This window comes from Dendropsophus ebraccatus, chromosome 8, assembly GCF_027789765.1.
Source record: "Dendropsophus ebraccatus isolate aDenEbr1 chromosome 8, aDenEbr1.pat, whole genome shotgun sequence".
NCBI classification, from domain to species: domain Eukaryota; kingdom Metazoa; phylum Chordata; class Amphibia; order Anura; family Hylidae; genus Dendropsophus; species Dendropsophus ebraccatus.
In genome coordinates, this window is record NC_091461.1 from 112,496,933 (window position 1) to 112,512,004 (window position 15,072).

At 40.9% G+C, this 15,072-nt stretch overlaps 1 long non-coding RNA gene across 1 annotated transcript; it reads left to right on the top strand.

Annotated features, from left to right (window-relative positions):
- Positions 1-3,672: 3,672 nt before the first annotated feature.
- On the top strand, positions 3,673-13,474 carry LOC138798834 (uncharacterized). Its single transcript, XR_011364181.1, has 4 exons — positions 3,673-3,755; positions 8,541-8,715; positions 11,519-11,634; positions 13,300-13,474. It is a non-coding gene; the product is annotated as an uncharacterized lncRNA (long non-coding RNA).
- Positions 13,475-15,072: the final 1,598 nt, after the last annotated feature.

The window sequence follows — 15,072 nt, forward strand, 5'->3', positions numbered from 1 at the left end:
CTCTGCTGCCACTTCTGTCCAGAGCAGGAGAGGTTTTCTATGGGGATTTGCTGCTGCTCTGGACAGTTCCTGACATGGACAGAGTTGGCAGCAGAGAGCGCTGTGTCACAGTGGAAAGAAAACACCACTTCCTGCAGGACATACAGCAGCTGATAAATACTGGAACACTTAAAGTGACACTGTCCCCTCCTTTTTGCATTCTGACTTCTCTACACAGGTGTAATGGGTAAATTTAGCAGTTTTCATACCTTATTTTATATCATACATCATGGTGCTTGTTCAAGTAAAAAGTCATCTTTTATCAACTGCAGATTGTGCTAAGTGGGCGGGGATTCACAGTAACAGCGTCACTTAGCTCCACCCACAGCATCACAGTTGGGCCCTGCCCCTCCCCAAAGGTCTAGGCCCCACCCCCTCTAGGTCAGCCCATACCAATGGGCGTTGAGAGGGTGGGGCCTATGTGCCGATGACGTCACGGAGGCCCAGCGGTGCTGCTGTGGGCGGGGCTAAGTAGCACTGTTGCCGTGAAGCCCCGCCCACTTAGCACAATCTGCAGTTGACAAAAGATCACTTTTTCCTTGAACAAGCATCATGACGTATGATATAAAAGTGTCACTTTAAGTTTTTAAAACACAAGTATTTTAAGAAAATTGTATTTAAATTTTAGTTTGCCTCTGTAGTACCCCTTTAAATCCTGAGTCATGCTCCCCCCCCCTTCCCTCAATGGATGCAGTAACACACAGGCCACCTTTTGCGCGGAGCGCTCCTTTAATGGCCATTCCAACTGGAAATAGAATGAATGAAAGGGCGGTGCCTGAATATTGCGCCATATATTTCTAGACTATATGATCCTCCCCTTAAAATGATCCTTATGTTGTTACTACATGACGACTTTTGCAGAGATGGAGCATGGAGACTCTCTTACGCTCCTTTATCACCCCCCACCCCCCCACCCCCATCCGGACGCACAATCACAAATCTGGCGATAGCGGGAATAATGGGGAGCGGTTCATTTAGATTTTGAAAACCAGGTCAAGTGTGTGAGATCAGTGTTTTCTCTGCCGTACGGCGGCTTTACCAGTCAGACGAACGCTCCGCTCATAAACTGGGTGATTAAACATCCGGGGCTGATAATTACAGCTTAGACTACGTCAGCCGCCCGCCGCGCCAATCCTGCCTATTATGTGTTCATTGTAAATATGTCTGCCGCATTAGGAGCATTGGGAGGTAGAGCCTGCAATTTCTGGCCTCTTGTGCACTTAATGCTGGGAAATCAGCAATTTCACAGACATATTTGAAAAAAACAAAACAAAGAATTTTTTGTTTTTAATTCTGTTAAAGATTTTTTTTTTCTTTTTGCTCCTTTTTTTTTTTTTTCTTTTAAGGGACAGTCCATTAAAATTCCAGTGTGATACTATTGCATCTGAAAGCCGTTCTGTTCTCTTAAAAGGTACTTTGGTGAAAATTTCTTTCTTTCAAATCAACTGGTGTCAGAAAGTTATATAGGTTTGTAATTTATGACTATTTCAAAATCTCAAGTCTTCCAGTATTTATCAGCTGCTGTATGGCCTGACATGGACATGGATACCACTTCCTGCAGGACATAAACATATCTCCTATCTATCTATCTACAGTATCTATCTATCTATCTATCTACAGTATCTATCTATCTATCTATCTATCTATCTATCTATCTATTATCTATCTATCTATCTATCTATCTATCTATCTATCTATTATCTATCTATCTATCTATTATCTATCTATCTATCTATCTCCTATCTATCTATCTATCTCCTATCTATCTATCTATCTACAGTATCTATCTATCTATCTACAGTATCTATCTATCTATCTATCTACAGTATCTATCTATCTATCTATCTATTATCTATCTATCTATCTATCTATCTATCTATCTATTATCTATCTATCTATCTATCTATCTCCTATCTACAGTATCTATCTATCTATCTATCTATTATCTATCTATCTATCTATCTATCTATCTATCTATCTATCTATCTATCTATCTCCTATCTATCTCCTATCTATCTATCTATTATCTATCTCCTATCTATCTATCTATCTATCTATTATCTATCTCCTATCTATCTATCTATCTATCTATCTATCTATCTATCTATCTATTATCTATCTCCTATCTATCTATCTCCTATCTATCTATCTATCTATCTATCTATCTATCTATCTATCTATCTATCTATCTATCTATCTACAGTATCTATCTATCTATCTATCTATCTATCTATCTTCTATCTATCTATCTATCTATCTATCTATCTATCTCCTATCTATCTATCTATCTATCTCCTATCTATCTATCTATCTATCTATCTATCTATCTATCTTCTATCTTCTATCTATCTATCTATCTATCTATCTCCTATCTATCTATCTATCTCCTATCTATCTATCTATCTATCTATCTATCTATCTATCTCCTATCTATCTATCTATCTATCTATCTCCTATCTATCTATCTATCTATCTATCTATCTAATATCTATCTAACTCCTATCTATCTATCTATCTATCTATCTATCTATTTAACAAAACTTCCAAGAAGTTCCACGGCACCCATGTATGAAAGAAGCTGGGTCCCTGCTCTCAACACCCGATAAGTGTGTAATAATGTAGAATCCAAAAATGTAGCGGCACTTTCAATAAAGTGAAAAAGTGTTTATTTGCTCAAGGAAAAAATAGCAGCGACGTTTCAGTCCATACCATATTGGCTTGAAAAAAATCCATATGGTATGGACTGAAACGTCGCTTCTATTTTTTCCTTGAGCAAATAAACACTTTTTTACTTTATTGAAAGTGCCGCTACATTTTTGGATTCTACATTATTACACCCTTAATCGGGTGTTGAGAGCAGGGACCCAGCTTCTTTCATACATGGGTGCCGTGGAACTTCTTGGAAAGATAGATAGATAGATAGATAGATAGATAGATAGATAGATAGATAGATAGATAGATAGATAGATAGATATGGTGAGCTGTGCACAGATGATAACCAGATATGAATTATCTATATAATAAGTAATGGGAGGTATCTGTGCGGCCGGCGTTGCATAAGACGATCAGATTCTATTTCTTTTCTCTATTAATATTCTTTGTCCTCTGAAATTCTTCTGACAAACATAAACCATTTCTTACACTGAAAGCTTCTTCCCTGATTGCCGGATAGTGAGCTCCATATGTTCCTCCATTTGTTTTGTCATTGTTGGTTTATTTATTCTTATATAGTCATTTATATTCATGGCTCTCCGGCCCGGGCTCTTCTGCTGGAATGCTATAGCGGAGACTTCTGGAAACAGGTAATTGGCAAAGTCACTTAGCAATGCAGATAACCACGTAATAAATGGCCGTCCTCACCCGTACCTGGAAATATTTAACTCACCACTCGCCTGACGTCTATTACTACATCATGTCCAGATATGTTACTGTTTTCTAGTATAGAATCCAATTATATAGGGATAATAAGATCCCTAGAATACATGCCCTTGTGGTATACTTGTGTTTATCGAAGCATGATGTAATATATAGAAAATATTACAATGTATAATATGATACATAGACAATTAGATTATAGATTGTTCTATTGTCTGTTCTACAGTGATCTCTATAGGATCCCTATGTAGGAGTGGAGGTTGTGACTGAGCATGTGTGTCCTTCAGTAGGTGGACATACACATTGCCATACACGTTGAACACTAGATGGTGCTATACTATGTAAGTAAATGATATAACTCTTCAATAGATCATTTATATGCGGCATATTGCTTGGGATAACCCCTTTAACGCAACATTATAGCATTGTTGTTTAAGTTGTAGTATGGTGTTTAAGTGTGCAATAGTGTCTAGATCTTTCAGGTTTCGGGGCTGTTGCTGGGGTTATCATTTGAGTTACAGCAGCCTCCAAAGATTTTCTATTGGGTTCAGCTGTGGAGACCAGCTAAGGGTACTATTAGATGGGCCGATAGGGGCCCGATAATAAATGTAAATGAGCGCCGATCTGCTAGATCAGCGCTCGTTTACAGGGCCTATTACATGGCCCGATAATCGTTTAACAAGGGCTGCAGGGACATCATTACCGATGTCCTTGCAGCCCTTGCTAAACTGGTATACATTACCTATTCATGGTCCAGGGCTCCTTCTGCTCCTCTTCTCCCTGGGTCCCACGCGCTCTAGCTTCAGAGTGGTCTGTCTTAGCTGACAGGCCACTCAGCCAATCACTGGCCACAGCGGTCCCGGCCTGTGATTGGCTGAGCGGCTGTCAGCTAAGACAGACCGCTGTGAAGCTGCAGCATGCGGGACCCGGGGAGAAGAGGAGCAGGAGGAGCCCTGGACCATGGATAGGTAATGTATTCTTTTGCAAATCTTTAGCCACCAGCCGCGCACCGCTATTACACGTAGCGATGCGCGGTCGGTGGCCGACAATTATAGGTCTGAACCTATATCAATGATCAGCCGATGACAATGATCATCGGCTGATCGTTGTGTTTATTACACGGAACGATAATCGGCCGGATAGGGTCGATTTGGCCGATTATCATTCCGTTTAATAGTACCCTAAGCCACTCCAGGACCATGAAATGCTCCTAAGGGCCCTAATACACCAACAGATTATCTGACTGATTTTTTTAAGCCAAATCCAGGAATGGATTTGAAAAGAGGACAAATCTCAGTCTTGTTCTCTGTTTATAGTCCATTCCTGGCTTTGGTTTAAAAAAATCTGTCAGATAATCTGTTGGTGTAATAGGGCCCTTAGTTGTCATACTGGAGGACCCAGCCACGACTCTTCAGTCCTCTTAATAAGGGAAGGAGGTTGTTGGCCAAAGTCATGGAATACATGGCTCCATCCACATTTCCTTCAATACAGTGCATTCATCCTGTCCCCTTAGCAGGATAGCACCCCCAAAATATATTGGGTACACCCACATGCTTCATGGTTGGGACTGTGTTCTTGGGGTTGTACTCGTCTTTCTTCTTTCTCCAAACAAAGTAAGTGGAGTTGATACCTAAAAGTTCTATTTTGGCCTCATCTGGCCACATGACCTTCTCCCATGCCTTCCATGGATCATCTAGATGGTCATTGCCAAACTTCACACGGCCTGGACATATGCTGTAGTGAGCAGGGGGACCTTGCATGCCCTGCAGGATTTTCAGGATTTTAATCCATGAGGGTTTTCCCATGTAGTTTTGTGTTGATACCTGACCTTTTTCAGAATCATTCTTACCCTACGAGGTGAGATCTTGCATGGAGCCCCAGACTGAAGAAGATTTACAGTCATGTTGTGTTTCTTCCATTTTCTAATAAATGTGGCAACAGTTGTTGCCTTCTCACCAAGCTGCTTGCCTATTGTCCTGTAGCCCATCCCAGCCTTGTATAAGTCTACAATTTTTTTCCTGGTGTCCTTAGAAAGCTCTTTGGTCTTGTGTGTGAACAGGTATTTATTATACAGGTAACAAGATCAAACAGGTGCAATTAATGCAGGTAATGAGTGCAGAATAGGAGATGCTTCTTAAAGAAAAACAAAGACGTTTGCGAGAGGCAGAATTCTTGTTGGTTGGTCAGGGTTCATGTACTTATTTCATGCAATAAAATGCAAAATAATTATTTAAAAATTATACAATGTTATTTTCTGGATTTTTTTTATCTTTCAAAGTTTTTATTAAATAATTAATCATTTTTATTAAAATAAAATAAAATGAAATAAAAAATATTTAATAAAATACAAAATATTTCAATTTTTTTTTAAATTCTTTCTCTCACAATTGAAGTGTACCCATGTTAAAAATTACACAACTTTCCATTCTTTGTAGGTGGGAAATTGGCAGTGTATCAAATATTTATTTTCCCCATTGTAGGTTTATGGGTTCACACTACGTATATTTCAGTCAGTATTGTGGTCCTCATATTGCAACCAAAACCAGGAGTGGATTAAAAACACAGAAAGGATCTATTCACACAATGATGAAACTGAGTGGATGGCCGCCATATAACAGTAAATAACGGCTATTATTTCAATATAACAGCCGTTGTTCTAAAATACCAGCAAATATTTGCCATTAAATGGCGGCCATCCACTCAATTTCACCATTGTGTGAACAGATCCTTTCTGTGTTTTTAATCCACTCCTGGTTTTGGTTGCAATATGAGGACCACAATACTGACTGAAATATACGTAGTGTGAACCAGGGGCGGATTAACTTTACCATAGGCCCCCCGGGCTGTTCACCAAGCCTGGGCCCCCCATCCCACTGTAACTAGCCTGGCAATCATAGTACAGGACAGATAATTTCATGATGTCCTGATTTTTGCAAAATTGCCATAAAAAAATTGTGATTTTTGCAAATCATGGCGGAAGTGCAGCCAGGAGACAATACACCACTGAAAGTATAAGTCTTTTTGGTTGGTCATGGGCCCCCCAGGAGCTCAGGGCCTCGGGCTGCCACCCGAAACGCCCCTATTATAATCCACTACTGGTGTGAACCCAGCCTCAAGGTGCGTTTACACGAAACGATAATTGGCCCGATCGTACGATTAACGATGTCGGAGTAACGATTTTTTTTACGGAAAATCGTTTTGCGATCGCTTAAGCCTATCTCACACATTGGTTAAATCTGCGAACGACTGTTTACACGGAACGATCTGCGAATTTTTTGTGAACGACGAGCGACGATTTGAGAACATGTTGAAAGATCAAAATGAACGATTTCTCGTTCGTCATTTGATCGTTCGCTGCGTTTACACGTAGGATTATCGTTCGAATTCGATCGTTATCGCGCAAATTCGCACGATAGTCGTTACATGTAAACGCACCATTAGACTGATAACGTTTAGCAAAGGTCAGACACTTCATTCATGGAAGAAAGAGAGAGATGCTAACTATGCAGCCCTAGAAGTTGAGCAGGAAAAGCTTTTAAGTGTTTTCCCTAAAATAGGCTACAAATCTCATATCCTTCTTCCTGCACCCCCACTGTTCAGCTATGGTTCTACACTGAGCTCTGTAGCCTCTTCACCGTTTACCTGGTGCAGCTCCGAACAGTGTATAGTGGCCGTGTCCGGTACTGCATCCCTGTGCAATTCATTCCTATTCAAGTGAATGAAACTGGTCTGCAATATGAGAGTATCAGTGTACACAGAGAGCACTGCAGCTCATTTCCAGGAATCCTCTATATTACAATGCTTCGTCTTTATTGAGCTGAGGCAGTAATCTCTCGGGGGAGTGTTTCCTACATCTTCTGCTAGTCTTTTATAATAAGAGATCACAGATTTCAGACTGTAGAAATCTAGAATTCCCTGCATGAACTTGTGCTGGATGAGTCACTTAGCCTGGTCATGTAGGGTGAAACACAAGAGCAGATCTGTGTTCACACACATAGGTTTCCTGCTCTTCTCCATCCTCCACCAATGTTCTGGCATCCTACCCTTCTTAAAGGGGACCTATTCAACTACTAACTGCACAGAAACAGCAGCAAGGAGCCCTGTGCCCATTAGGGGGCTGATAGCGGCCTAATGGGCACAGGGCTCCTTGCTGCTGTTCCTGTGCAGTTAGTAGTTAAATCCTTGACCCGGTGCACCCATTAGGAGCACTGCCCTAGCCCTATTGCGCCGAGCCGGCCCGCCTCTTCTAGTGATAATCAATTGGCGGGTAGGGCAGATCGGTGCAATGGGGGTGGGACAGTGCTCCTAACATGTGCTCCGGGTCAAGGATTTAACTACTGACTGCACAGGGACGTGCCGAGGAGGAGGAAGGTAAGGGTGGTATTACATGGACCGATAGGGGCCCGATAACAACTGTAAACGAGCACCGATCTGCTAGATCGGCGCTCGTTACTGGGCCTATTACACGGCCCGATAATCGTATAACAAGGGCTGCAAGGACATCGTTACCGATGTCCGTGCAGCCCTTTCTTAAATTATATACTTTACCTATCCACGCTCCAGGGCTGCTCCTGCGGTCCGCTTCTCTGAAGCTAGAGCGAGCGGGACCCAGGGAAAAGCGGACCGCAGGAGCAGCCCTGGAGTGTGGATAGGTAATGTATATCGTCAGTAGCCGCTCGCGCACCGCTATTACACATAGTCATGAGCGGTCGGCGCCTGACAAATATAGGTTCTAACCTATATCAACGATTAGCCGATGATTGTTGTCATTGGCTGATCATTCTATTTATTACACGGAGCGATAATCAACCCGATTCGGCCGATTATCGTTCTGTGTAATAGTATCCTAAGAGACAGACCTTCCTCCTTAGCACCCTATGCGCATAATGGGGCTATCAGCAGGATAGATTCGTCTAACATACTGATAGTTCCCTCTTAAAGGATTTCTCCAGATGTGCCCCCTTTCCGGGATTTTGATCATACTTCAGATTGTGTTTCCTAGTTCAGACACAACTTCTTCCTGATGATTCTCTTTGTTTGCTGCCTGCCCCGATCTGTTACCTGTGTTGACCAATCTCTGCCTGTCCGGACCTCGGATTGATTATTTCTACTTTCTATATCTACAGGACCCTGTTTGGACATATTAATCAATGTTAAAGGGTAAAGGCCAGGAGGCTTCTTAGACTTCTCTTCTCCTATGCAAAATCCAAAGCAACCCAGCGGATTCATCACTACTGCCAGGAAGGTTCATATACAGGAGATTGGCCTTTGCCCACCATCTATCTACGGCCATACCTATAGGTAGCCAATAAAGACTTTTGAGGTGTATTCTACTGCAATTTACAAAACACATTTTGTATTTTTCACATAGGAGGAGGATTGAGAAATACGGGGGTGGGGCATTTGTTTAGAATCCCCATTAATAAGACTACTAAGAGTCTTTCTTGCACTGGAGGTCCCAGCATGTCTATTAGTTATCTGTCCATTGAACCCCCGAATAAGAACTGTTCCTTATAGGCTTAGAATAAAAATTTTAACTTATCTCTGGGGACTTTCTGAACAGGACAATCCCTTTAAGAGCCCCCTTACAGTTTTTGCTATTTTTTTTTTTTTTTTATGCCATAGAGACAAGACAAGAAGATCATCAATATCTGTAAGCCAGGACACCCACAATGGACCATAACCCTTAGGTTCTAGCTTGAAGATCTCTAAGGTTCTGGTTAAATCTATGTTAGAGCCTTCATTGCATCTTCCATTATATTTGGGAAAAAAAAAAACAACAGAACTCTCTTGTCTTTTCCACCCAGAGGTGTCTGGCAGCAGCTTATTACTTCTAACCATGTAGGACACATGCACACTCAGCTGATCCAAGCATGTGTATGGAGGTCGAGGGTCAGGAGGAATAGTGAGTGGCCAGTAGTTTTTGAAGGTTTGTGGCCACCTTGATGTTGGGATACGTCATACAGCAGATCCAGCAATGCAAAGAAGCAACTGCAGAAGTGTGAACAGGGCCTTAAGATGGCCGCACACCTTCAATGGTTGTGAGCTAAATGCACATTTGGTCAACATCTACTCCTTGTGCCCACCTGATACGTATGCACCCTTGGCTTGACCAAGCATACGTATGCCATTACCAGACTTATCTCCAAGGAGATACAAAATGATCGGGTGTTTGAACGTTATCTGTTGAGTGAATGTTCTTGAGGTCCCAAAGCTTGACTTGCCAGTAGTACATATACAGGGACTTCTTCCCTTACTTCTTTAGCCAATCATAGCACAGCACAACCCACTGCATATTCCTCACAACGTAGTGATGCACTCAATAGGCTTTTACTCTTCTCGGGGATGATTTGTACAGTGCACTAGTATAGATGGCTTTTGGGGGCAGAATGGGTTACTGATGCACAGGCTTTGCAAGCTGCTATGTGAGCAGGAAGGAAATAAACAGCAGCAAGGCTTATTGTATGCCTTTGCTTTCTTTGCTGTTGCTGTTTATTTTAACTGCTGGTAAGATGAGAGTTAATAGTATGGATAATGTAATCATCTGGAGGTTCACAGTTTGCAGGTTTTGCAGAGAATCCAGGATTTCTCCCACCCCCAACTGCAGAGGGTACATGGTATGCCCCATTTCCTGTGTTCTGGCTTGCCGAGGCTGTTATTAGGGACAGATTTTCCCTAAGAACAAGCAGAGAGTCGTTTTTGGTGAAATAATTGATTTACAAATATTTCAGGGATCCCAAAGGCAATCACATGGTGGGAAGGTGCTTAAAGGGACTCTAATTACAATATAACAATTTATGAAAAATTCCTTTAATCCAACAATACAAAACTCTTGATGTGTTTTACATGGAACTCCACTTGAAGAAGAATTCTGGGCTGGGGTAATTTTTGGCAGAATGCCAGGGAGGGGAGTGGCTGAGAGAAGTAACATACTCTCACCTCCCCTGCTCCAGCTCTGATATCGGTATCACACAGCTCCGGCCCCTGACCACTTCCTGGAAAAAGAGGGGACCTGGGACGTGATGTGCCAGGCCTGCTCAGCCAGTCAGCAGCCATAGCACAGTTATGTCTCGGCCGCTAACTGGCTGAGTTTACCCAGGTCCCCTCTTTTACCAGGTAGCAGTCAGGGAGTGGGGGACCGGAGCTGCAGGATACCGAAATCAGTGCTGGAGGGGGGTAGGTGAGAGTATGTTACTTTTCTCAGCCCGGAATCATCCTACTCCGGAATTCTCCTTTAAAACGACTCTGTACCCACAATCTGACCCCCCAAACCACTTGTACCTTCAGACAGCTGCTTTTAATCCAAGATCTGTCCTGGGGTCCATTCGGCAGGTGATGCAGTTATTGTCCTAAAATTTTTTTAATCTTGCAGCCCTGTGCCCAACGGCCGTAGCCTAGAGTGTCTGTGCATTAGGCTGGCACACCCTCTCTGTCCCTCCTCCCCACCCTCCTCATCATTAGGAATGCTCCATATAGATTGTCTCCTATTCCTCAGCTGTGTGAATACTGAACATGGGCTGGATCATTAAGGCACCTGTGCAATGTTCAGACAGGAGAAAATGTTCCAGTGGCATTCCTAATGATGAAGAGGGTGGGGAGGAGGGACGGAGGGGTCGGGCAAAGTTCGGACACAGATACTCTAATCCCCGGCCGTTGGGCACAGGGCTGCAAGTTTAAAGTTGTTTTTTAGGACAATAACTGCACCACCTGCCGAACGGACCCCAGGACAGATCTTGGATTAAAAGCAGCTATCTGAAGGTACAAGTGGTTTGGGGGGCAGATGGTGGGTACAGAGTCGCTTTAATTTAAGAAGAAAAAAATATATTAAAAAAAATACTAATTTTAGATATCATTTCTTATTTTTTCAATTTAAATACATGATTATTTCAAATTGTATTGAATGTATTATTATCACTATCACTTTTATTCTTACTATTATTGGGATGATTATAATTGAAGCCGCAAATTTTAACAAATTGGAATTTAATTCAAATGTCATTTATTATGATTATTATTGCCTTTATTACCATTAATGATTGTTTTGTCATTGTAACTGGCATTGATTATTATTTTTTTGCCGTTTTACCGGCCTCATTTGACGCAGGTCCAGCAGGCTAATGGTCCACAATGTATTTCTATTGCCATTATACAAACAGGGAAATTGAACAGTAATTACTGAAATTGCCCGACTGTGGACAAAGCCGGCGGCCGCTCAGAGGGGTAACGTATCATTAATGTGCTAATAGGGGGCTTAAATGGACCTCATTGTTATCCAGAATTTCTGGAATTGTTAATGATAATTCACCCTCTATTTTCTAACATAAAAAACCTTTTCTGTTGTGAGAGGAAACAGATTTGTTATCTACACATCAATGGAATGGATTTCTTAGTTTTTTACTTAATATTTTTGGTAATATTCTTTTTTTTTTATGTGGGACTAATAAGGAGAGCACAGATTACATAGATATTCAGTATCTATCTATCTATCTATCTATCTATCTATCTATCTGGATAGATAGATAGATAGATAGATAGATAGATAGATAGATAGATAGACAGCTAGATAATAGATAGAAAGATAGATAGATAGATAGATAGATAGATAGGAGATAGATGATTGATAGATAGATAGATAGATAGATAGATAGATAGATAGATAGAAGATAGATAGATAGATAGATAATAGGAGATAGATGATATCTAGATAGATAGATAGATAGATAGATAGATAGATAGATAGATAGGAGATAGATAGATAGATAGATAGATAGATAGATAGATAGATAGATAGATAACGAATAGATAGATAGATAGGAGATAGATAGATAGATAGATAGATAGATAGATAGATAGATAGATGATAGATAGATTAGAGATAGATAGATAGATAGAAGATAGATAATAAATAGATAGATAGATAGATAGATAGATAATAGATAGATAGATAGATAGATAATGGATAGATAGATAGATAGATAATGGATAGATAGATAGATAGATAGATAGATAGATAGATAGATAGATAGATAGATAGGAGATAGATAAACGATAGCTAGATAGATGATAGATAGATAGATAGATAGATAGATAGATAGATAGGAGATAGATAGATAGATAATGGATAATAGATAGATAGATAGATAGATAGGCAGATAGATAGATAGATAGATAGATAGATAGATAGATAATAGATAGATAGCTAGATGGATGATAATAGATAGACAGATTGATAATAGATAGATAGATAATAGATAGATGATAGAAGATAGATAATAGATATCCAACGGATGGATGAATAGATAAATTGATATGTACATAAGATAGATGCTGTGAGTCCATGTATATAAGTATATTTCTGTATTTTGTTATGTGTCACTGCTGCCATTTTGTGCCCCTCCAGACTCCTATATATCCCCCTATAGACGTCCTCCTCAGTATAGCCGTGTGTAGGGGGGGTCGCCTCTCGTCTCCTCATCCTACAGCTTCTGCTGATGCCGCAGGAAGAATAGGGATCATTTTGGGGTACTCAATCTCTTTTTAGACAGCCAAATAGGTGTTGGTCGAGACCAATTTTTTAATTTCTTTTATGTGTCCACCTGCCGGCGAGGGCCTGAATGAATACCACCTCCTGACTTCACACCGGGGTCCCGGGGGGATAATGAGACGCTCCAGCCATTAGCTTCAAGTGGCGGCTTCTGTGAACTGGTGGAATCAGCATGAATTAGCAGTGAAAATATGTCCCTGACTGTACGCTGGAGGTTTGTCTGGTGCGACCTCTGCGCCCCCTGTAACCAATGCCATGCAATCTCTATTTTGTCAGCTGCCTCTGACATTTTCGGGGCTGATTACAATGACAGATTACCATATCATTTCTTTTGTATCCAGCCCGGAACACCAAAGGAGTTAATCACAGTCCGAATCAAAGCCCAACATACGGACGCTCTATTCAATTAGCTGCGAGGATGAACCTTTCTGGGAATGATTCTGGGAATCCTTGATGTGCAGACGGCTATAGGAAACACTGCTTATTAACCAGATTAGCATAAATGCCCCTGAACGCTGCTCTTTTTTTTTTTTTTTCCAAAGCATTGTAATAAAAAAATAAAATGAAATTGTGAAAAAAAAAATACATATTTTTTTTTAATTCTTTGGAAAATTTTTATCTGTATATATCCAGAGAAAACTGAGAAGAGAAACTAGGTGAAACAATAATTTGCATGTCGACATTGCGCGTGTGTTTGGATCCGGCATGACTTATCATCCGCCATATCTCACATTGGTCATTTCGGACTATGAGGCATGCTCAATGCATAACTCTCCCTGTATAGAATGAATAGATAAATAGATAGGAGATAGATAGATAGATAGATAGATAGATAGATAGATAGATAGATAGATAGATAGGATTTTCAGGAATTCCTGCATGGATGACTTCATAGAACTCTATGGGAGTATCCGGAAACTGGGCAGTATTCCGGATGTGTTGCTAGGCCCCCTGGGCCGGTATCAGCTCCCGGGCAAGTAAAGCCTGGAGCTGCTGGCCATTTAACTTTAATTCCAGATCAGGAGTGCATACAGCTAAAGGAGTATTGTACACGGACATAACTTTTGGTATGTTGCTGCCCATGGTGAGACTAACAGTTCCTTCCATACTTGTTATTATCTATTCAGTCTCCTTCCCCCAGTTCTGAGCTGCTGCTGCATTCTGCAGAAGGCACAAAAATCTGTGTGTGAGCCTTTCTCTCTGTCTCCACCTCCTCCCCCCTCCCTTATGAGACAGACACAGCCTGCCAGGGACTTGTTTACATCAGCCATCTCAGATGGGAGGGGGGAGGAGGGGGAAACAGAGAGAAAGGCTCACATGCAGATTTTTGTATCTTCGGCAAAAAGCTGCAGCTCAAAACTGGGGGAAGGAGACTGAATAGTGGAATACCCCTTTAAATGCAACAATGAGATTGACATGGTAAGGAGCCATTGGCTCCCTGCCCTGTCAATCACCCTTGTGGCAGAATTATGCCTCCGACCACAAGAGGCAACTCTCTACCCCTGCGCTCTGGCACACAACAGTGCCGCAAAGGTGAAGAGAAGCTGGAGGAGATCTTCAATTTTTCATTTCTTTTAAGTTTTTACTGTCAGAAAACACTTTTTGTAATCAGTATATTATTAAAGAAAGATGTAAGATTTTTTAATTCATAGATTAAAATGTATACTTGCTGTTATTACTAAACTACAATAATAAATATATATATATATATATATATATATATATATATATGTCAGTTTTGGTCCCTGTGGGATTTAAACCCAGGACCCAGCTACAGTGCTAACCACTGAACTACAATTCTCAGCATACCTGGACAGCCACAGGTTAGAGACCGCTGTCTTATGGTTTCTTTCATTGTTTACTTCAAGGGTATAAAGGGATCACACAGGTGGAATAAAATATTAGTACAGGATCAGACTACAGACAAGTTTGTAGTCTGTTACCATGGAGACACATAATAGAACAAGATTTAATTTTGTCTTATTTGCATCATTGCTCCACCTTTTATTTTAACGGCATTGGAGCAATAACAAAATGAATGTAAAAGCACACATACCCCTCTATATTTACACCCTCCTAGCATATCAGCTACATTATTATTTATTTTACAAATA